Here is a 23,817-nt window from a genome sequence, read left to right as displayed (position 1 = left end):
TTATGAAAGTTATTTAGAAATTGACTTAGCAATATCTAGCAAGAGATTTAAAAATATCTATATTCTTTGGCTCAGTAGAATCTTATGGGAATTTTTACTAAGGAAATAATCAAAAGATTAAAAAATATGTAGTGAAAGTACAGTCTGTTGCAGGAAAATTATTTATAATAGTGAAAAATTGGTCATGGCCAAAAAAACCAGCAATAGAAAATGGTTAATTAAATTATGGCACACCCACTCAATGGGAAAGCAGGCTACCATTACAGATAATCTTGTGAAAAAAATATTGTGTAATTTAGATGATCTTAGTGGAAAAAACTTAGGAAAAACCTAGTGGGAAAACTATTCGGTATAGAAGTAGAAAAATGTTGAGACTCGCTAGTTTGTAGCCACATGAAAAATTCTTACAGTATATAAAAAATCATGTATACAAAGAAATATACTGCAATTATTCTTATTATAAAAACATGGGAGAAGAATTTTATAATTAATTAAAATAGTATCTCAATGCCTCATTTTGTAAGCAAAAGGTGCTATAAAAATTAATTTTCCTCTGGGCTATTGCCAAGAACTGCATCTCTAAACCTGACCAGAAACATAGAACTATTACTACAATCTTTTTGGGAATGTAACAAGAATGTAAATGTGAAAAGCTCTTCTCTAAAAATAGGTGTCTCAGGGATATATCCAATCTATTGTTCCTTCCTGTGCAGCTCCTTTAATAAAACTAGAGAGAGACCACAGAGACAAAAGGGGCTTTTCTAGAAGCAGATTTTTGAGGTATTAACAAGATGCTAATGGATTAAACCCCCTCTCTTCTTCTCTAGGATACCTTGCTCGCCATATCCTGAGCTCTGGGAGGAAAAAGTACTAATGTGGCTAGTTGCAAATGAAAAGGTGGAAAAGAGAAGAGATGCTGGCAGAGTGAAAACTCTCCAGGCCTGCTGATACCCAGAGGAGACTTCAGAGCTGGACTATGTTACTGATTCTTTGGCCAGTGGAATAGAAGGCAAATTGCTTGGTTAAATACAAACCTCTTACCCGCTCCTGCTATTTCCACTTGGCTCTTACAGAAGCTTTAGGATTTTCACACATTTTGGTTGATTCCTTTACTCTGCTTTTCTTTTCCATCTTCATTATGGAAGATTATCTAGTGTTTCCAATTTTTTTAGATCCCATCGATAGTAGCAAGAAACACTGGCTGTTGAGATGTGCTTGATTATTTGGGTCTCCAAAGCTCTTGGTCATTGTAGATTGTGGGACTGAGAGTTAATGTAAGGATATGACTCTGCCAGTCAATTTTCACACATATGTATGCCACTGAACACACAAAAATATGGCATATATTAGTCAGTTATTGTTACACGAAATCTGAGTAAACTCAGTGGCTCATAAAAAAAGCATTCTGTTGTTGTTGTTGTTGTTGTTGTTGTTATTGTTCATGAGTCTACAGATGAGCAAGGATTGCTGTTCTTCTCTTGCAGGTCAGTTAGGTTTGTGTCAAAGCTTCAGGTTGGGATCATGTCTGCTCCATATGTCCCCACCATACCATTAGCTACTGAGGCACACTTTTTTTTCGTGGTGGATCAGTGAGCCCAAGAGACCAAGTCAAATCACTTGTTAAGACCTGTACTCAAGTCTGCTATTATTCAATAGGCCAAAGCAAGTCACATACATGACTGTACGCAACATTGGTGTGAAGTTCACATGGCTCAGGGTCGGGGGCGAATACTTGAGAACAATGATCTAAACTGCCATAGGGGACAATATGTAAACAGAGTAATTCAAATAATTTAAAAGAAATACCTACTGACTTGCAGAATAAGTAGCATTATTTCCATGTGTGAAAAATATCTCATTTTTATACTTAGACTAATGAAAACTTAATAAAATAGCTCAGTTGCCATATATTTCTTTTAAAGAACATACAATATCACTATATTTTAATGATAGTTACCGGTTATGATTACATTGGGTATCTAGCCAAGTAGGAATTGGTTCAATCGGAGTTGGGTTTCTGATTTGGAGTTAGACACACACACACACACACACACTTTATTTTTTAGGAGTTTGTAACCAGTGAGTAAAATGTGCCCTGAAAGGAAATCACTTGGTAAGAAATACAATTTGATAGGAAAAGGTGAATCAAGCAAAGAAGTTCCTTGTGGTTTTAACCTTTATGTTACAGGTTTCTATAAAAAATAAGCCTACTATTTAAAAAGAAGCTGATTTAAGGCAAAGTTATAAACTAGAATTGTGTTTTAATTTTTCAAAATGAGACTACTTTTCAGAAAATTTTGTATTTGTTTTATTATAAAAAGCAAAGGCAAGGAATAAATAAAATCTGAGTTCAAGCTAGATACGTTTGTTTACATTGGAACAATAACTAAATTATAGGAAGGAAGAGATGGTAGCTCAGAAAAAAAGCAAGTAATGGATTCAAAGAAACTGGTTAGGAATATTTTTTGGTTTGATTTTTAAGGAGACTTTCTCCAAAGTTTTTCTTATTTTTTTTTTTAGATTCAGGTTAAAAGTTAGATAGAAACAAGGATCTGGGAATTTAGTGAATAACAGAGAAAGATGGAGTAATTTCAATTTCAGAAAATTTATCTGGCTTTGTCTAGGTGGATAAATAGGGACATTGAAGCATAAGAATTTGACATTTTGTGTTCCAGCTTAGAGGACTTCCTCCTGAAATGCAATTGTCTCTTCGAAGCACAACATTTAGTTGCTTTTTTCCAAAGAAAAGGAAATTATACATTCCAATTAACTAGCAATTATCTCTAATTAATGGAGAAAGCACAATTTTCAACACTCTTACTACTTGGCACTGTGGAAGCAATCAAGTGAGGCAAGATTCTCATAGCCAGAAGAGCTTTTCTCTCTTGAACAGACAAAAGTGAGGTAATTAAGCAAGTAATAGCAATCATTTTAATAATAAAAAAGACTGCAGTAGGTTTAATTAATTCTTTGACAAATGCACAAAAGTGATATTTATGCTTTTCTAGAGGTCACTGTTCAACATGGACTAAGACTAGAAAATATTTTAATATCTCAGCAGAGTTTGTATCATTATTATAAATAACTCAAAAAGTAAATAACTTGAAAACTTGTCCAGAGTTTCAACATCAAGTCAATTATTTCCTATCAGGCTTGTTTATGCAGTTTTTTCTTAACATCTTATTATGAAAATTGTCAAATATACTGAAAAACAGAAATATCTACATGGCGAATTCATATACTTACCACATAGATTCTACAAATAGCAATTAATTTGCGTTATTATATAATTATCCATCCATCTATTGATCTCTCTATCCACCCATCAATTCATCTTATTTTTTCGATGCATTTCAAAGCAAGTTATAGACATCAGTGTACTTCATCCAATACCTCTACATGCATATCATTAATTACAATTCAATATTTATTTACAAGGTGTCATTTTTGAGGTAAGATTTACATATAGTGCATGCACAATCTTCAGTGTACCATTCAATGACTTTTGACAAATGTATATGCTTGGGTAACCCAAACCGCATCAAAATATACAACATAAATATAACATATAGAAAGTTCACTCATACTCCTTCCCAAACATTCCCTAGATACTTATCCATCAAAATACCACTACTATGTTTTTCAACATAGCTTAGTTTAGTCAGTGTCTGAGTTTCAGTGGTTGCACATTCTCACTGACATTTGATATTGTCAGTCTTTTTATTATAGTCACTGTGTTGCTTTTACAGGAGTATTTCATTGACTAATGATTTTGAGTGCTGATTCATGTGTTCATGGCATTCCTATATCTTTCTCAGTTTAAATCACTTGCCCATTTTTAACTGGGTTTGCTCAATTAAAAAATATTGAGTCATAGGACTTTATATATTTTGCATAACCTTTTTTTTTTATCAGATATATGATTAGCAAATCTTTTTCCCAGTCTGTGCCTTGCCAGTTCATTTTCTTAGCAGCAGCTTTTGATTCATATCGGTTCATTGAGTTAAATAGATCTTTCAAATGTTGAGCCACTTCATTGTATAAAATGTAAAAATGGCATTTATTAATATCACTGCCAATTTTATCAGACAAATTTTTAACTATTAAAAAATTGTCAAGCTTATGCTGGTAGATACAAGGTTACAAAGTTCTAATTTTTGTTGGAAATCTTGAATTTCATATTTATGCTGTTGGTTTTTCCTCTAGAAATGACAGGCTCATTTATTTTCTTTTCAAGAAAATATCTGCCATTACCCAATCCTAAATAACCACAGTTCGTTTATCAGTCATCTTCTCAAGTAAAAATGGTGCTCTGTGAAAAATTGGCTTATTCAGCTTACACCTCAAATAATAAAGTGTTTTTCTCGAGAAAACCATCATATTTCAGTATGCAGCAGAAGAGCTTTATGTGTACTTCTGATTTAATCATACATAATATTAAAAAGATGTGTACTAAACAACCCAATTAAAAAGTGAGTAAAAGATCTGAGCAGAAACATCTTGCCAAAGAAGATGTGCAGATAACAGATAAGTATATGAAAATATTTTCAGCATCATATGTTATCAGGGAAATGCAAATTAAAACAATGAAATATCACTACACACCTATTAAAATGGCTGAAATAAAAAATGCTAACAATACCAAATGTAGGCAAGAGCATGAAGCAACAAGAACTCTCATTTATTGCTGGTAGTACTGCAAAATGTTATAGCCATTTTGGAAGACAGTTGGCATTTTCTTACAAATCTAAACATAGTCTTACCATACAATCCAGCAATCACAATCCTTGGTATTTATGCAGATAAGTTGAAAACTTATGTCTACGCAAAAGCATGCACATGAATGTTTATAGCAGCTTTATTAGTAATTGCTAAATCTTAGGTACAACCAAGATATCCTTTATTTTTATTTTTTGAGAATTTTTATGAGTTTATTTGAGCCAAATTGAGGACAATCGCCAGGAAGCAAGATCTCAAATGCTTCCAAGATGTCCTTTAATGCGCGAATGGGTAAACAGAAACTGTGTTACATCCATACAATGGATGTGATTAAAAAAAAAAGGATCAAGTCATGAAAAGACATGGAAGAATATTAAAGCATGTTGTTGATAAGTGAAAGAAGCCAATTGAAAAGGCTACATACTAGATGATTCCAACTATATGGCATTCAGAAAAAGGCAAAACTTTCAAGACAATAAAAAGGTTAGTGGTTTCTAGGGATTGATGGGGCAGGGGAATGAAAAGGTGGAACACAGGAGATTTTTAGGCAGTGGAACCATTCTATAGGATACTGTAATGGTGGATATATGACATTATAGAACTCACAGCACAGTGAACCCTAATGCAAACTATAGACTTTAATGGATAATGATGTATCAATATTGGCTCATCAGTTGTAACAAATGTACTACACTAATGCAAGATGCTAGTAATAGGGAAACTGTGAGTAGGGAAAAGAGTGTGTGGGAATTCTTTGGACTATCTGCTCCATTTTTCTGTAAACCTAAAACTACTTTGAGAAATAAAAATGTTTTTTAAATCTGAGTTTCTGGTGGTGTAGAAGACAATGACTGCTGCTATCATTTGGTGATACTGCCTTGACTCATGGTTTGACCTAGTGTTGGTTTGTCCCTTTAATGTAAATGGCAACCAATGAAAATGGCAAATATTATCTTTTTATCATTTTGAAAATAGTTTGACCTTGCGAGACTCCACAAAAGGATGTCAGAGATCCCTAGAGGTCCGTGGTTTATCCTTTGTGGAATATTGGACTATGAGGTTTTCTTCATATTTATCCTGTTTGGAATTTGTTGGTATTTTTGCATCTGTAAAGTTATGTTTTCGCTAAATATGGGGAAATTTCAGCCATTATTTTATCAAACCTATTTTTTTTAAAAATACTTCAATGTCTTTTCTTCTTGTAGAACTTGATTTAGTTAAATGTCAAAATATTTGACATTGATCCACAGGTCTCTTGAGACTGTTTTATTTCTTTTTCCCCCACTCTTTTCTTCTCTTCTTTAGCTTGGATAATTTCTCCTTATCTATGTTCAAGTTCACTAACTCATCTGTTATCTTCACTATGCTTTTAAGGCCACTCAGAAAAATTTTAATTTTTTTCACATATGTATTTTTATTTCTAGAATACTTAGAAATAGTAGAGTATTCTAGTAAAGAATATTGTACTTTTAGAACCGAAAGCTTGGTTCTTTTTATAGTTGTTGTTGGGTTTTTTTTACTGAAATATCCTATCCATTTACTCATTATGCATATATTTTCCTTCATATTTTTTATCATTATTATGATGACTGCTTTAGGTTATACTCTGTTTTTTTGTTTTTTGTTTTTTCTTATAGCTCAGTCATCTTGGGGTTGGATTTCACTAATTACCTTTTTCTCTTGGGGATTGGTCACATTTTCTATTTTTTTGTCTAGTAATTTGAAATTTACCTTGAATATTATAAATAATATGTTGACAAGACTTAAATTCTGTTATGTTTCTTTGAAGAGATTATTATTATTATTTATTATTTACTATTATTATTATTTCACTTTTTCTAGGTAGTTTACTGGGCCGAACTCAAATGCTAAATCTGTCTTACCTGTAGTGTGCAACAGCTTAACTCTCTGAATAGTTTAGCTTAACTCAGCTGGGCTGTTTAAAGTCTGTGCTGTGCATGTGTAATAATTCAGAGGTCAGCCAGAGATTTTGCCAAAGTTTACATGGTCTTTACTGGAATTTATTCTCTCTCTTTCCAGCTTCCATGCATGCTCCAAACTATGTCATCTGACTTTTTAAACCAGTAAGACTGCAGGTTTTATATTGGAGTGTTGGCTGCCCAGTTAGGCACTGCATGAGGCTTGCCTTCAGGCTAAGAGCTATAAAACCAGGAAACTCTCCCAGTGATATTGCTTATTTCCACCTGTAGACTCCTCTTCAGTTTCCACCTGCCTCTGCTTACTCTCTAGTGCTTTTAGGTAGCTGTTGTCTTGGCCAGTCTTGCTGAATATTTGTCAATTTTGTCAATGTTTTTTTTAAAAAAACCTTTTGATTTCATTGATTCTTTCTGTTTTTATATTTTTAATACTTTTTTATTATTTAATTACAGTTGGTACATGATATTGTATTAGTTTTAGGTGTACAAAATAGTGATTAGACATTTATATAACTGAAAAAGTGATCACCCTGAAAAATCTAGTACCCATCTGACACCGTACATAGTTATTACATTATTATTGACTATATTTTTATGCTATACTTTACATCCCCATATTGATTTTGTAACTACCAATTTGTACTTCTTAATCCCTTCTCTTTTTTCACCTACCCTTCTAATCTCCCTCCCATCTGGCAACCATCAAAATGTTCTCTGTATGTATGAGTTTGTTTCTGTTTTGTTGTTGTTATTCTTCTTTAGATTCCACATGTAAATGAAATCATATGGCATTTGTCTTTCTCTGTCAGAATTACTCCATCAGCAAAATACACTTGTTGCAGATGGCGAGATTTCTTTTTTTTTTTTCATTCTCTCCCCAGAGTTTGTTGTAGTTTCTTGTTGTGGGTTTTGTTGTTTGCTTGGTAAGAGACTTTTCTAAATTATTTTTCTAAAGTATGTGTTCTTTGTCATGTGTGGCCGTTTACATCTGTGTTATTAGCTAGTTGTATGTCATGTTTTGAGAGTCACCTAAAGTGTCTCTTAAGGTAACCAACAAAAGAAAAAGAGATTGAAAAACCCTCTTCCAGTCTTTGTAGATTGATTCTATGCTGGGGAACTCCTTAATGCCTTCCAGGCAATTTACGACTCTGCCTTAGTTTTTACCTTTTACTTGCACAGAATCTGCAAGCCAGCTAGAGGTGAAAGTTCTGGGTCTTCCTGGGACTTTTCTGAGCATGTGTCTTGCCCTGGGTATATTCATGGCTTTCTTGATTCCCTAGTATACATGGGAGCTTTTTATAAATCAACCAATCAATCAATCAATCCTCTATTTTCCAATATATCTCCTTTCTCAATTTCTTTCTTTCCATGGTTGTCAATTTGTCTATTTCTTGTCCTAAGTGTTGTCCCTTGCTCCTGGCTGCTGTGACTAGTATCTTACCTTTAAACTATTTCAGCAAAAGCTGCCTGAGAAGTAGCCCCAGCCCTGGGAATGTTATGAGAAGGATAAAATATAGGGAAACCTTTGTGCAGGTCCTTGAGGAAGCCACCAGAGAGGTCATAACCACCATGTTTTGAGGTTTGTGTTGCTCTCTCTGGCACTAGCAGCCTGCACCAGGATTGTAGGCTGTCATTTTCATGGCCATCTTTTTGGTGTTGTTTGCCTTTTTCTTTGTGCAAAGATTTTTAAACTCCAAATAAAACATATTGTGTAGCTTTTGGGCTATTCAGTTTATCTATTCCTTCTCGAGTGAGTTTTGGTAATTAGTGTCTTCTAGGAAATTTTTCTATTTTATCTAAGTTATCAAAATTACTGGCATTATGTTGTTCATAAAATTCTCTTAATATCCTTTTAATTACAGAATATGCAGTGATGCCCCCTCTTCTTATCAAAATATTAGTAGTTTTTATCTTTAGTTTTTTTGACCATTCTTTCTGGAGGTTTATTAATTTCGTTGATCTTTGAGAATAACCAACTTTTGTATTGAAATTGATATTTCTCTATTGATTTTCTGTTTTTAAAATAAATTTATTTATTTAAATTAGTTTCAAGTATACAGTACATTGGTTAGACATCTATAATGTTCATAAAAAGATCCCCGTTTTTCTATTTTTAATTTCATTGTTTGTTAATCTTATCTTTATTATTTCGCAACTTCTGTTTGCATTGGTTTTAATTTGCTTTTCTTTTTCTATTAAAGTAGGTGATTCTAATATTGATTTGAGACCTTCATTTTATTCTAATATAAAAAATATACGGTATAAATTTCCTTCTAATCACTGCATTAATTGCATCTACAAATTTTGATATGTTGTGTTTTTACTTTCAGTCATTCAGGTATTTTCTAATTTCCCATGTGATTTTTTTTTGGATCCATAGATGAACTTAAAATTATGTTGGTTAAAATCCAAATCTTCAGTGGTTTTCCAAATAGCTTCCTATTACTGATTTTTAGTACAAAGCTCAATGCTTTTTCTGTATAGGAGAGAAGGGTGTGGGAAAGTAGGCAAGATTTCATCCTGTCCACATGGGCTGCTGATCACCACATGTATGTCTTTTCCACTAAGGGAGGTTCTTCCAGTTTCCTACTTATCCTCAGTCATTTATCACTGTTAATCTGGCACAAGGGGGTTGGTAGGTGGGCAATTAAAATAATGCAGTACTCTCTTAGCACAAGCAGCAGCTTCTTTCTTCACCAAGTCTTCTCCTGGTTGTTGAAAGTTTTTTTACTACATTACAGAGTTCTGCAAAAGTTGATTTTGACTATTTTAGCTAGCTTATTAGTTGCTTTTGCAGATGGACAGAGCCCTGGAGTTCTTTATTACATCATTTTCAGTCCATGTTATATATTTTAATGAACATAATTTTAGGATTCATTTATAGAAAGGTAGTTACTAGATCTGAAAGTATAAATGTTTTAGACCAAAACACTATCATAGTAGGGGACCGAAATACCCCACTGTCAGATATGGACAGATCATCCAAACAAAAAATCAATAAGGAAATAATATCCTTAAATGACATATTAGACCAACTAAACATAATTGACATTTACAGGGCCTTTCATCCCAAAACAACTGCTTATACATTCTTCTCTAGTGCACATGGAACAGTCTCAAGGATTGTCTATGTACTGGGACACAGAGATAGCCTCAGCAATTATAAGAGGGTTGAAATCATACCATACCATTATGATATTCTCTGATCATAATGCTTTGAAGCAGGAGATCAACTGTAAAAAGAAAACAAGACGAACCACAAATACATGGAGATTAAACAACATGCTATTTAAGAATGACTGGGTCAGAGAAGAAATAAAAAGAGAGATCAAGAGATACATAGAAACAGATGATAATGATAGTACATCATATCAAAACTTTTGGGACACGGCAAAAGTGGTCATATGAGGAAAGTTCATATCATTACAGGCCTATCTCAAAAAACAAGAATGAGTCCAAATAAACAACCTAACATTTCATCTTAAAAAACTAGAAAAGGAAGAACAAATGAAGCCTAAAATCAGCAGAAGGAAAAAAATAATCAAAATTAGGGCAGAAATAAATGAAATTGAAAACAAAAAAACAATAGATGGGACTGCAAATTGGTACAGCCACTATGGAAAACAGTATGGAGGTTCCTCAAAAAACTAAGAATTGACCTACCATATGATCCAGCAATCCCTCTGCTGGGTATTTACCCTAAAGACTTGAAAACTCATATTCAAAAAGATATTTGCACACTGATGTTCATAGGAGCATTATTCACAGTGGCCAGGACACGGAAACAACCAAAGTGTCCTACAATAGATGACTGGCTAAAGAAGCTGTGGTACATATATACAATGAAATATTATTCAGCTATAAGAAGAGATGAAATACTGCCATTTGCTACAACATGGATGGACCTTGAAATAATCATGCTAATCGAAATAAGCCAGACAGAAAAGGTTGAAAATCACATGATATCACATATGTTAGATATAAACCTAAAAGCAACAAATGAACAGGACAAACAGACTCATGGACATGGACAATGGACTAGGGGTTACCAGAAGGAAAGGGGAAGGGGAGAGGGGTAAAAAAAAAATGTTTAAAAAAATTATGTATATATAGTATGAAAAAAAATAAACTGGCATTAAAAAAACAATAGAAAAAATAAATGCAACAAAGAGTTCATTCTTTGAGAAGATTAATAAATTGGCAAACCCCTAGCTAGACTCACTAAAGAAAAAAGAAAGGACACAAAGAAAATCAGGGACAAAAGAGGAGACACCACAGAACTACAAAAGATCATACAAGAATATTGTGAAAAAGTATATAACACTAAATTTAATAACCTAGAAGAAATGGACCAGTTCTTAGAAAAATACAGTCTTCCTAGACTGAATCAAGAAGAACTAGAAAATCTAAATAGACCATTCAGCAGTATGGAAATTGAAACAATCATCAAAAACATACCAAAAGTAAAAGTCCAGGACCAGATGGCTTCACCAGTGAATTCTACCAAACATTCAAAAAAAGATTTAATACCTATTCTCCTCAAACTCTTCCAAAAAATCGAAGAGGAGGCAATACTTCCTACCTAACTCATTTTATGAGGCCAATATTACCCTGATACCAAACCCTGGTAAAGATAATACAAAAAAAGAAAACTACAGACCAATACCTCTCATGAACACAGATGCGAAAATCCTAAATAAGATACTAGAGAACTGAATATGGCAACATATTAAAAAGATTATACACCATGATCAAGTGGGCTTCATCTCAGGGGCACAGGGATGGTTCAACATACGCAAATCGATTAATGTGATACATCACATAAACAAATTAAAACATAAGAATCAGAGAGAAGCAAAATGGCGTAGATGATAGAGGCATTGTTCATCTCTCTGGAGACCAAATCAAAGTTGTGACGGAAACAAGGAGCAGCAGCAAGGACAAATCACCTGAAATCTTGATGAACAAGCCATACAACTAGAGAGAAATCCAAGAAAGCACACTGCAACAACGGGGCGAGGATGTGAGGCGACCTGGTCTTGAGCGGCTAAATGAGACCGAGGCAGCAGCAGCAGCAGCCTCTTAAAGGGGTCGTATCATGAGCAAAGTTTCACAGTGACGGACCTGCTCACTTTGAGCACCAGTGCTGATTCGGCTGCGCACAGTGGGCACCAGGGACTTACAGGGAGACAATATTGGAGTGAGGGCCGAGGCGAGACTTGCTCTGCACAGAGGTGCTGGAGGTATCCATTGTTCCCTGTTGAGCCCTCCCTCCTCCCAGTACATAGGCACAGTGCCGCCATTGCCATGAGGTCATCAGACTGGATAACAGAGGTCGCTCTGCCCAGAGGATTCCCTGAAACCCCACCTACCCCAACTCGCAGCCCCACCCAAATCACATTCAGGTGTATCCTCAGAGAGTCAGGTGCTCTTTGCTGAGCAACGCCTAGACTCACACTGGAGGCAACTGGCCTCGGTTTCTGGCGTGGCCTTTTGAGGCAACTATAAGCACAGCATCTGTGGATTGCTTGCTGAATCTTAACAGGTGGCCCTAGAGGGGCAGAGGCTTCAGCTAAATATGGCCTGTAGCTGAGCCCCTCTCAGGACTGTGCCACTGGATACCTACGTCACAAATCCACACTAATAAGACTGGGAGACTTAGGAGCTTTGCTTAGTACGTAGAAACAGACACTGAAAGGCAGCCAAAATGGGAAGACAAAGAAGCAGAAACCATATGAGAACATAATAGAGATCCAGATATAATGGAGTCAAGTCATCTAACAGATGCAGAGTTCAAAACACTGGTTATAAAGATGCTCAATGAACTTTTGGTTAAATTCAGTGAGAACAAAGAGATAAAAAACATAAAAATGGAAATGGAAATTATAAAAGGGAACCAGTCTGAAATGAAGAACACATGTTACTCAAGTGATTCTCATATGTAACTACACGTTAGGAACCTTTAAGTTAGAGCAATGGTTCTCAAACTCAGCTGTACATTAGAATCACCAGAGGAATTTTAAAATATCTTGATACTCAGGCTGCACCCCAAGCCAACTAGGTTAGAATCTGTGGGGGTGAGGCCCAAGCATCAGTATTTTTTAATACTCTCCAAATGATCAAAATATGCACCAAGTTTGGGAACCATTGGAGAGCACTACTCCTTCCATCTAAACTAGTTCACATCTAATACAAATATGCTCCTTGCTCTGAATGAATTATATCTGTGCTTCTCATATAAGTATTCATATGATTACCTTGGGAGCTTGTTAAAATGCGGATTCTGAATCAGCAAAGATGGTGCTGAGATTCTGCATTTCCCAAAAAATTTCAGGTGCTTTTGGTTAAGTGGGCCACACTTTAAGTAGTAATCAATTTTGCCACTGTAAATGGCCATCTGGATGAACTTTCATTAAAAAAATACAAAATATAGAGCATAGGATTTCATATAGAGGTCCACACTTTAAGATAGTTAATTACATTTAATTATCCTGCATATAAACTTCTGATAGGAGATGATATTTTATTTGGGCAACTTATTAAAACAATTAGGGAGAAATGTATAGTCCCGGATAATACTGCAGTATTTCAGATAGAACCACTTCTCAGGCAGGTTTTAAAATAGACTCAAGCATTGGGTATTTCACTGTATTAGAGCAGATTTTTCAAATGTATAGCAGTGGCAGAGTTCTTTTTTTTCAAAAATTTATTTACAAAATCCATTATGCAAAGCAGACATAATAATTATACAAATTTTACAATGCTATTTAGTTTTTTTTTGTTTGATGGAAAGATATGCCACTATTTCTAGAAACCCTGAACCATGTTCATAGAACCTCTGATGCCTCCGAGCACAGACTAAAATCCTGTGATTCAACGTACAGAGAGTACAAGAAATCTATTCTGAGAAATTCAATTAGATTTAAGTTGAGTGTAAATATGAAACCTTCGTTTACATTATATGGCTTGTGGCCACAAGGTTAATTCAGTTGTTTGTGATTTATTTAAAAAATACAAGTTTTCATTTTGGGCTTATTATGAGTCAGCCACAGTTCTATGAAATGGAAATACCAGTGGGAAGATCTATTAAAAATTAACAGAAGAAATAATTTTTATTCTCTAATTGAAATATATGCAATTATGCAAAAATTCAGAAAAATTACACAAAGGCAAAATTCAGAAACTAAATCACCTACAATTTCATCATTCAGAGACAACTGCTATTAACATCTTGTCATATACATACATTTATAGACTTTCTTCATATATATACATATACATACACATACTCATTTTCTTCCCATTTACCTTACTCTAGTGCAGTGCCAAATGATAGCTTGAGTTGGAATTGGGGGGTATCTTTACCCTCTCAATAATCTCTATGAAGCCTCCCAAAGCCACCTCCGTAAAAATTCAGTTCAAACAGAGTGTTTGCTAGACAATGTTCTTCAATATAACTTCTCTGGTGGGACCTGTTATCATCCTTTCAACAACATGTTAAACCCTGTTAAACCCTTCCCACAGAGCCTTCACTGTCAGTTCTAAAGCAGAAACTTGGCTGACCTGTGTGGGATTGGGTGAACCATTAAAAACTTTGTTTTACTGTTTCTCACACCTTAGTTATTATCTGGAAGCTTCTTTGTTGTAATTCTTTCCACACATTACAGTAAGCAAAAGTGGTTTTTTTTCCCCCCAAATACACTTAAATGAGCTAACTTCTGTCCCTCCAGTCCCTTCAATGACAAAGCTCACAAGAAAATGGGTGAATTAGGCTTGTTCTTTTCTCACTTCTTTGCCCCATCAACATCATCCAGACCAGACTAAACATTCCAGACAAAGATGTGGATATACGAAGTTGTTTTCTTAAATCTTAAAGGAATATTACTATGTAAAGGGAATATATACTAAAATACTAAGTTGTGTGTGTGTTTTTTAAATTATGGAAGAAAGACAGCAATTTTTTCTTGGCTTTGGTAATCAACCAAATATAAAAAGGAGAATGAGAAACATACAAATGCCATTTCTGATAAATGTAGGGGATACCTATCACTGTGGACCACAAAATATAAGGTGGGGATGTGTGAGAGAAGTATCTTCATGGCTACAGAACTCAGATCAAGTCAGCGGAAGATAGTTTCTCCAAGCATGAAGCACACCTTGGTATGAGAAGCAGAAACCTATTTGAAATAATGGGAATAGGGTGAGTAAGCTGGTAACAGAAGCTTCCCTGGCAGCCCTACTACCTTCTGTAGTTCCACCTGCTCTATTTCTAGGTCACTACCTCAAGTACCCTAACTCCAAGAATCCTTCAAACAATCTTCTACTGAACAAACCATTAACTCTTTTCTGTTGCTTTCACCTACATCATATCTTCACTTCCTTGCTTACCCAATTACAATTCCATAATCAACTATTGTAATCAGTTATTTGCATGCACTCTCATCTTCCTTGCCCCTTTATTTTCACTCCCCCTTACTAACCCAGTAAAACTCCAACCCTGCTTTAATTGAACTTTTTGCAGTTTGAGCTTTGACTCATGTAGATGAATGTGAGTAGAGAAAAACCCACAACCATGCTTTTTAAAAGTGCTTCTTAATTAGCAATGCATACATTTAGAGGTACATATTATTTACCAGAAGAAGGTACATGATATCTGGAACTTGCAAAGAAAAAATATGGGAGAAAATAAAAACAACAAGATTAGTAAACTGTTTATAGTTCTGAAGGTGAATGATGAGCTTAGGAGTTTATTATCCTTTCTTTCAACACTAGAAGAGAATGGGGAAAATACATTCAAAGTCCTCAAGGGAAAGAAAGCTCAACTAAGAAATTTATGTGTAACAAAAGAAAAATAAACAAATGGGACTACATCAAACTAAAAAGTTTTTGTACAAAAAAACAACTGACTGATTGGGAGGAGATATTCGCTAATGATACATCTGATAAGAGGTTAATATCCAAAATATATAAAGAACTCATACAACTCAACAGCAACAAAAACAAACAATCCAATTTAAAAAATGGGCATAAGACCTGAACAGATACTTCTCCAAAGAGGAAATACAGACGGCTAATAGACATATGAAAAGATGTTCAATGTCACTAATCATCAGAGAAATGCAAATTAAAACCACAGTGAGATATCACCTCACATCTGTCAGAATGGCTATCAACAATAAATCAAGAACAACAAATGTTAGCGAGGATACGGAGAAAAGAGAATTCTTATACATTGTTGGTGGGATTGCAAATTGGTATAGCTGCTATGGAAAACAGTCTGGAGGTTTCTCAAAAAATTAAAAATGGCTATTCCTTTTGAGTCAGCAATTGCACTTCTGGGTATTTATCCAAAGAAAACCAAAACAATAATTCATAAAGATTTATGCATCCCAATATTCATGGCAGCACAATTTACAATAGCCAAGATATGGAAGCAATCTAAATGATCATCAACAGATGATTGAATAAAGAAGTTACGGTTTATATATACAATGGAATATTACTCAGCCATTAAAAAAATGAAATTCTACCACTTGCAATGACATGGATGGACCTAGAGGTTATTATGCTGAGTGAAATAAGTCAGACAGAGAAAGATAAATACCAGATGATTTCACTTATATGCAGAATCTAAGGAACAAAAAGAACAAACTAATCAAAAACAGACTCACAAATATAGTGAAAAATTTGGTGATGGACAGAGGGGAGGGGGAATTGGGGAGCTGGGAGAATGGGGTAAAGGGTTAAAGAAGTACAAATTAGTAGTTGATAGATGGTCATGGGGATGAGAAGCACAGCATAGGAAATGTAATTAGCATTAATATATTGGCTAAGTGGAAAACCAGAAGAGAGAAGAAGTAATTATGGGGATCATTTTATAAACTATATAAATGTCTAACCAATGTACTGTATACTTGAAACTAATTCAAATAAATTTTTAAAAAAAGAAAGAAATTTATGCGTAACCAAACTTGTTTAAGTAGAGAGGAAACATATAAACATTTTTGGACATGCACTAATTAGAGACCAGTTCTCCTGAACCCTTCTTGAGGAAACTGCCAAAGAATGAACCTCGTAGATCAACAGAGAAACTAGAAAAATGACTAATGAATGTTGAATCTCTTTTATTGCAGGACTAAGCATAAAGTAAATGTGGAAGTTATAACTGCAGAACAGAATGTAAATTTTTTAAAGAAACAATGTAAGTTACAAAAACAGTCCCAATATTACTCATTTTTTAATAGAATATCCTTTGTGGGAAGACAGAGCTAGCTTCAATAGGAACTTTAATACTTAATGGATATGTTATTTTGGGCAAGTTAACTTTACTAAATTTCATTTCTTGTCTGTAAAATAGAGATAATTACACTTATCAAATAAGATGTACAGCAAAATAATGAAAAGTTCACTTGTTCAATAGATATTTATTGGCTTCTACCACTTACCAGGCATGTCCTAGGTGCTAGGTATACAGTATGAATATTAGACTTGGTAATATTAGACAAATAAATAAATGAAATGAAGTGGTAATAAGTGCTATGGAGAAAAACAAATCAGGAGATTGGTTGTGAGGAATGCTAGAGGCTGGGAGACATTACAATTTCAACTGCACCATACCTGAAGGAGGTGATGGAGCAAGCCATATTATGGGTATAGGAAGGTAAGGAAGGGGCCCAGGGAAAGTCATGGCCCGGTTCCTGGCTACGACTGTGGTTACTGTTATTATCTCTTGAAATGACCCATATTGGCTTCTCTGAAGCAGCACCTCTGACTTTACCAAGGTCTTCCAGTGGGGCACCTCCCTGGTTGCACTCTATAACTGAGCCACAGAGAGCCGTGACTTGAACTCTGTTTCCTACAAAAGTTCTAGATATATAAGTATTTTATTTGACATGCTCTTAATTACAGCTTTTTCTCTCCATTCCCTTCCTGACTCTGTCACAGGTGCTGGATAGATGGGCTGGAGGCAATCATGAAGAAATCCTTTCTGTGCTGAACTAAGTTATCATTCATCACACCTCTTGATACTCATAATTTTCTCCAGGTTAAATTTCTGCAACGCAAACATTTTTTTTTTTTTTTTGCAGCTCAAATTCTTAAGGTGAGTTACTTCCATATCAAGACATCTCTGCCTAAGGAGTTAAGTGGTAACTTATTTTCTGATTGCTTAAACGTATTATTAGCACAGAGGATTTGGTCACTGACCCTTACCTTGTTCTGCCATTGTTCTTATTCATCAATTCACTTATACATTTATTTATTTGATACTATGTGTCAAACTCCGTTTAGTACTAGATATTCAGTGAGGAATGAAACAGATATTTTTCTTGCCTTCACTGTCTAAAAGAGTACCTTTGAGTTCTTAAACAATAGACTCTTCCTACTCCTACCCTACCAGACAGGAAATAGGTACATTCCTTGAACTGCATCATCTTTGCAACCTCTGTAACTTTTAGAAATGGTATTTAGACTTGATGATTATATCTAATCAATGATTTCTATGATGTGTAACTTTCTTCAGCATCAACACTTTCTGACTTTAGAATTTGTTTGATTTGTATCTAGTGTACTCAATGCTATTTGATGAATTCATTGTATTGTAATTTAATGTCTAGGGGCTCCTATATGGTCTAGGTCAATGGTTGTCAACATTTTTGGCACCAGGGACTGGCACTCCTGTGAGAATCTAATGCCTGATGTTCTGAGGTGGAGCTGAGGCGGTGATACTAGTGCTGGAGAGCAGCTGCAAATACAGATAAAGTTTTGCTTGCTCAACCGCCGCTTACCTGCTGTGTGGCCTGGTTCCTAACAGGCTGTAGATCAGTACTGGTCTGCAGCCCAGGGATTGGGGACCCCTGGTCTAGGTATCATATAGGAACTGCTTTCAAATAAAAACAAATTTAATAGCCAAGAGTAATTGCAGAGAAAATTTGAGGATTTAGGGCATGAAAGTGGTCCAATTTATAATATAAAAGAAAATGTTTTAAAATTCCCTTTTGCCATCTATCTCTTGTTTCCCTCCCAATAACTGCAGCAACTTGAAATAAAGATCTCTTTTTTTTGTTCATCTCTTAAGTCAGATACTGTATCTGGGCCTTATGTATCTTTCATTTTTTTCTTCCTCTCTATCTGTATCACCTGTTTATTAGGAAAGTCAACCTAAGCTGTTTGGCTTATTCCTTTTTTTTTTTTTTTACTTCACTCATTACGTGGATTCTCTTTCACAGTGGGTTCTTAAACTTTAGCATGCACCAAATCATCTGGAAGTCTTGTTTAAAATGCAAGTGGCTGGGCCTCACCTCCAGAGTTTGGTACAGAAGGTCCAATTTGGGGCTCAAGAGTTTACATTTCTAATAAGTTCCTAGGTAGTGTTGATACTGCTGGTCCAGGGACCACATTTTGAGAACCACTGCTCCACAACTTAGGAGCATTTGGGAGCTGTTCCAGCAAACAAGACTTATCCTGAGTAGAAGCCGTTGTTATATATAAATAATGTCACCTGATTTTTTTGTATGTTAATATAAAGCTTAAGAATTTAATGAGTCATCTTCTATCACCATATTTAACATTCTGTAGGAAGGAATGTGTATTGGGTAGACTCTGCTATGAAGTAAGAAGAAGAAAGGAAATATTTATTGCTTGATTGCCTGTACAGGAGATAGTAGAGTGGGGTTGGTAGTAGAGTTATTTCTGAAGCCAGGTTCTCTGTGGAGGCAGGATTACTGGAAAACTCTGGGAAACCTATTCTCTTGTGCATCAATTTCTTACTTTAGGAATAAAGATAACAGAAGTACTCATTTCAGAGTTGTTGAGGCTCAAATGATTTAATATATATAAAGCCCTTGAATAATGATTGATGTATTTTTCATATTATGATACTTCTCCTACTCTTCCTCCTCGTCCTCTCCTTCCTTTCCTTGTTCCCTCCCTCTCCCCCTCCCCTTTCCACTCCCTCTCCTTCTCCTTCTCCTCCTTCTCCTTCTTAACCCCTTTCTCCTCCTCTTCCTTCTCCTTCTTGGGAATTTATCAAGTGTTTTCTATGTTATCTTTTTATAACTTAAAATCTGTCCTAAAAGGTAAGCACCCTTATTATTATCATTGTGCAGACTGGGAAACAGGAGTTCAGAAAGGTCCCTCAGCTAGTAAAAATCTCTGGTCTTTGTTTCTCACCAGCATTTTCCCAAAGGAATAATTTTTTTCCCATAAGAAGAATGGTACAGGGAAGCTCATATGTGATTGAATAATTACTTGCTTGATCAAGATGATTGGTGAATTTTCTAATTTAATATTATGTCCACTTTAAAATGTATTAAAAACAAATAATGGAGGCAAGAATAGGTATAATAATGGCTGTATAACACACTAGTGAGTATCTAACATTTGTAGAATACCTGTCACATGATAGGAGTTTAATAAATATTGTTGACCTATTAGAATGAACGTGATTTGGAATTAAAATTACCTAAAATTAAAGATTCATAATGTCCAGACTTAGTGAGATTACATATACAGAAGAGGGTATTGATATAGTATTATGAGATTTTTGAAAGTCGATTTGGTAATAGCCACCAAATTTTAAATTCATAGTTCTTTTGGAGGCTAGAAATTCAAAATCAAGGTGTTTAGCAGTGCCATGTTTCTCCAAAGCCTCTGGGGAAGTTTCCTTCCTTGCTTCTTCCAGCTTTTGGTAACCCCAGGTATTCCTTTGCTACTGATGCATCACTCCAATCTCTGCCACTGTTTCACAGGGCTGTTTTCTTCCTGTGTGTCTTTTTCTTCTTCTCATAGGGACACCAGTCATATTGGAATAGGGCCCATCCTAATGACCTCGATTTGATTATGTCTGCAAATACCCTATTTCTAATAGGGTCCCATTCACAGGTACTGGTAGTCAGGACTTCAATATATATTTTAGGAGGACACAATCCCAAGAACATATCATAGATGGTAATCTTAAAATTAATATGATGTTGTTAAATTCTAGCTAGATAATGTTGACAACCTGAAGGAGTTTATTGACAAGGGAGATTAGCTAGAGTTAGATGTTATAGACTTATTTGCCCCAATTGGACTTTATCCCTTAACATAAATTGGGAGGATTAAAAGAGAAACAAAAGAATGACTTTCTCACTACGTGATTCAGTCTTACTGTTTGTATCAAATTCAAAATTGTCTTCTGTACTACCAAGGACACATGCCCCATGCTTTGAGAAATACTGTAAATATTTCCCTAAATGCTCTAAGTAATTAGAGAACAGATTCACTCTTTTGACTTAACTTCCTTAAATCACAAACCAAATGAATTGAGCTAAAAGTATTTGTTTGAAAGTCTGTAGCATCTGACTATACTATAATGTACCATAAAAGCTGTTTTACTCCAAGTTATTTCATTGCAAGTACTCTAACACTACTAGAACTAGCTGAAGTAAAAAAAAGAGAAATTTGTCATAAGGAAGTATTTCAGGATACCAAATACAGGAAGTTTCTTTGGGCCTTATAAGGAAGAGGAAACTGAAAGCCTATGAGGACTATTCCTGGTGTACACTCTTTTTCTGTCTTTTCTTCTGTTTGCGTCATTCTTTTCTCCCAGAGCAAATCAGCATTCTGTACAACTCCATGCACACAAATAAAGATGGCAACCTCACAGTGGCAGGCTTAACTTTAGAGCATGGGTAACTTTAAGTGACAAAAGTCTGACCAACTGTCTTTGAATCCTAGTTCCAACTTCCTCAGGAGGGAGACTGGGGTTGGCTCAGCTTGAGTCAGGTGATAACTCATGGTGAAATCAAGGGTGTGGGGGCAGGGTCACCGACAGTAACAGGCTGGCTACTCTGGGTAAAGAAGACAGTTTTCAGAGAAAGAAGGCAGAATCCTTAACCTAAGTAAAGGCTCAGGAATTAATGCTTTACAAACTAACAATTATGCCAGGGGAATTCCTATTTTAAAGAGTGAACCTTGGTATGAATCCTTTCACAAAGAAATATTTTTAGTGAATTGCTAACTATACCTCTCTTTTAAGTTAAAATTTTTTGTAAAGTAGAGCATAACTATAATTGACATTTTGTATAATGTAATTATCCTCACCTGAAGGAGATTATAATTCCTGGTTTGCAGAGGGGGAAATTGGGTTTTCATGCATGGAAGTTAAACTTACCTGGTTAACTCAAGGGAGGGAAGAACCTGTTTGCCAGGAACACTTTTTTCTTTGGGACTATAAGGAAGGATGAGAAGATTGATACATAGAGAGATACACTGAAGTGCGGAGGAGGTTTGGAAAATCTTTGGCCATATTCAACCAAACTTTGAAATAAATTGTCCTAAAATATTTAGATTATTCAAAATAAAAAAACATTGTTTGCTTGTCTACCTGATTCATAGTCCTGCATTTGTCTTAAATTACTAGACCTGGGATAAATCAGCCTTTTGTGATAGCTACTTGCTTTCTCCCTTCACAAAAGTACATTTTTCCTGTTTTGGAAAGAAATAAACTAACACCCGGGTCTATGCCCAAACCTTTACTTGAGTCTGTTTCCTCGTCCAAGGACTTTTCAATATGTCTTTTGCTCTCACATTTATGATCTCAAGATTGTTTTTATTATTTCATCAATTAATGGCATAGTTTTGTTTTTTTTTTTAAGTCCAAACACAGGTATTTACATTTATCTCTATTACAACTCAGCGCTTATCATTCTAGCCCACACAGTTCTGTGTAATGCACTAAATTGTGACAAATGTTTCAGGATTACTAAGAAAATCCAACATATTTCTTATACTTCCCAGCTTGATGATATCTGTAAATTGTTTCTACCACAACCATAATAGGCATTATCTGTAATAAGGGTTTAAAAATACTTTTTCATCTAATCTTCAAAACAACTCTCAAGGAAGATAGTAATATCCCTATAATACTGATGAGGAAACAGAAGTTAAGAAAATCTAAATGATTTCCTTGGTGAACGCTGTGATTCAAACCTCGGCGGGCCAGACTTTTAAACATAAGTTCTTAAACCCTTGGCCATGGATTTTCAACGTTGGCTTTGCATCAAAACCACCTAAGAACTTTCAAAAGAGATAGAAGCCAAGGCCCCATCTCACACATAACTGTCTCAACTTTTTTTCAGGCTTGGGTTTGGGAAGCGGCAGTCAAGAACTACTGCTGCCATGTTCTACTACAGTGGGAGGACAGAATTTTGCAACATACCACTACATACTGCCCCATAGTTGACAATTAGCTGCTAATTTTTCCTTTTACATATGGCCATATAATCAGTTTTGAATCTAAATGTGTTATCATCCAACCCGCATTTCTTATTTCTCCATATTATGTAAAAGAATGTTGTGAAAGACTTGGTCAATTTTTTTGATATTCTCTTTTATCTAATCAAAGAATAGAGGAAATTTTCTGAAATGTTTGCAAAGTTTCTAGCTATATCATATAAAGAGATAAAAAAAATTCCTACAAAGTGAAAAAAGCTAAATATTCCAGGGTAGTACTAGCTTAAAATCATAATATCTTAGTGAGGAGAGAGACAAGTCATTTCATCTCTCTGAATGGGTATATTGATTTCTCAATTGTATAAGCCTATGAATGACATATTTCCCTGTCCCCCAGTATTCCATATCCAAATCACTAATATAAAAAAGAGTCCATTTCTTTACACGAAACCCTCAGTATTCACTAGTTCCAAATGGTTTTTCTCTGCAAAAAGGCAGTGGACAGTAACGGATACCATGCCTGGTTGAATAAGCACATCATTGCAAAATAAAGAAATATCACTTAACTACAATGAATGTATCTGCACTGTTTCAGAATTCTAAAACAGGCATTTTTTTTTTCTCACAAAAAATGTTTCTAATTCCACAATTCAGATGCTTTTCATTTTAACTCTGACATTCAGGCCACATTTAGCATTTTATCTTGTGTGGGTTTGTGTTCTGGTTTCTACCCCAATGACAGTTTTTGACTGAGGAAAAGGGAACTCTCATGGTGGTTGCTGCTTATAATTTCAACCTTACTATTCTAAACAGGTTTTAGATTTGCCGTTGAGTCACAATTCCCATTTCTTTCTTTTCTCTTTTTTTAGAAATTAAAAAACAAATGGGACTCTCCAGCATATTTCACTTGTAAAACACATGAATATGGTTCCCAGAACCAATTCTA

The 23,817-nt window shown here is 35.0% G+C and overlaps 1 long non-coding RNA gene across 1 annotated transcript in view; it reads left to right on the top strand.

Annotated features, from left to right (window-relative positions):
• Positions 1-19,591, top strand: part of LOC120619211 (uncharacterized) — an 88,812-nt gene extending 69,221 nt beyond the window's left edge. The window contains exons 2-3 of the long non-coding RNA XR_005657415.1: positions 16,790-16,857; positions 17,601-19,591. This is a non-coding gene — a long non-coding RNA (uncharacterized LOC120619211). The remainder of the gene's footprint in view (positions 1-16,789; positions 16,858-17,600) is intronic.
• Positions 19,592-23,817: the final 4,226 nt, after the last annotated feature.

This window comes from Pteropus medius, unplaced genomic scaffold, assembly GCF_902729225.1.
Source record: "Pteropus medius unplaced genomic scaffold, Ma_sr-lr_union100, whole genome shotgun sequence".
In the NCBI taxonomy this organism is placed as follows: Eukaryota; Metazoa; Chordata; class Mammalia; order Chiroptera; family Pteropodidae; genus Pteropus; species Pteropus medius.
Note: the sequence above shows the minus strand (reverse complement) of the source record. Positions and strands in the feature narration are given on the sequence as shown.